Below are 1606 nucleotides of genomic sequence, written 5' to 3' on the forward strand. Positions count from 1 at the left end.
GTAGGAGTGGCTGTGTGTTAAGAAGCTTGCTTCCCAACCACATGGTTCTGGGTTCAGTCCTACTGCGTGGCACCTTGGGCAACTGTCTTCTACTATAGCTTCGGTCGGACCAAAGTGGATTTGGTAGACGGGAACTGAAAGAAGCCCGTCATATAAATAAATAAATATATGTATGTATGTATGTATTTGTTATTTGTGTCTGTGTTTGTCCCTCCACCATCGCTTGACAACCGATGTTGGTGTCTTTACGTCCGCGTCACATAGCGGTTCGGCAAAAAGATACCGATAGAATAAGTATTAGGCTTACAAGGAATAAGTCCTGGGGTCGATTTGTTCGACTAAAGGCGTTGCTCCAGCATGACCGCAGTCAAATGACTGAAACAAGCAAACGAATAAAAGAATATATATATGGGGAGTATGTGCATATGTGTGTGTGTGTATTCCTCGAGCGCTTGACAGCCTGTGTTAGTAGTTCGTTTACGTTCTCGTAACTTAGCGGCTGGACAAAAGAAACCGATAGAAAAATTAGAGGACTTTTAAAAAGGCCACTGGGTTTGATTTGTCCGCGTGAATGCTTTAAGGCTGTAGTCACATGACACCAGCGAATTAAAAATGGAAGATATTTGCCAGAAGAAAGTTCGCTGTATCATGAGTTGTGATACAAATGATGTACAAAATGAGATGCAGCGACACTATTCATTATATGCGAGGCCGTGTTTGGGTAACTTTCCATTCGAGATGATTTTCTGTGCATCATATTTCTTGTTCTTATAACCTCCGGCGAGAAATTTGCATTTTGTTTCTTCGAAGACTACAAGGAAAAAGACAGTATTTTATTCCACCAACTCTTTACGAACCAAAAATTGACTTTGGGTCTAACCGACAGAAAAAATAAAAGAAATTCTTTGTACATTTTATATTAAAAAAAAAATGCTAATTAGAAGCCAACGATGCAATCGATCCGACGCAACTTAGCCAGTGACCTATTCGAAATAGCAGCCAAATTTCTTTTGATTTAAACCCATTTAAAAAAGAGAAAAACCACACGAAATGATGTGCAGAGAATTTAAAAAAAGATTAGGGGATTAAGATAGGAATGTCTTTGCTCACAGGTCTACTCGATCAGGCTTGATCCAAAGCTGAACAACAAGAGTGACAACAGGAATAATGATAAGAGATCAACATAGATTATCCATGAAGCTTCATTCGATAAAATATATATCTTATGCAAAGCGAGTGATTCAGTTCCGTGTGCAGCCACTGACTACTGATTTATAGCCATGGGTTAAAGCAAAAAATCCTTATTAAAGAACCATAAAAAACCCCCAGAAAAAACATACGCTGAGTTAACAAGCTCACTCATTAATTAAGCTGTCACTCAAAGTCATATGAGAAAGAGATCCGTTTCTTTTTAAATGTTTGTTTTGCTTTCAGCTCCATTGTCCTTGTTTAGGCTACAAAGTACTAGGTCTGATCAAAAGTTACCCGGGGTGGTGCTATCATAAGAAAACTACAACACATACCAATCCGGCATTTGATCTCTTTCGAAGCCACACCCTTTATCTAGCACCGTTTCTATTGATGGAAGCATTCCAGGAGCTCTTTT

At 39.0% G+C, this 1606-nt stretch overlaps 1 protein-coding gene across 1 annotated transcript in view; it reads right to left on the bottom strand.

Moving 5' to 3' along the window:
- LOC106884238 (dynein regulatory complex protein 9) overlaps window positions 1-1606 on the bottom strand; it is a 17274-nt gene that overhangs the window by 1269 nt on the left and 14399 nt on the right. The gene's annotated exons all lie outside the window — the stretch shown is intronic.

The sequence above is a fragment of the Octopus bimaculoides genome, chromosome 2, assembly GCF_001194135.2.
Source record: "Octopus bimaculoides isolate UCB-OBI-ISO-001 chromosome 2, ASM119413v2, whole genome shotgun sequence".
Taxonomy (NCBI): domain Eukaryota; kingdom Metazoa; phylum Mollusca; class Cephalopoda; order Octopoda; family Octopodidae; genus Octopus; species Octopus bimaculoides.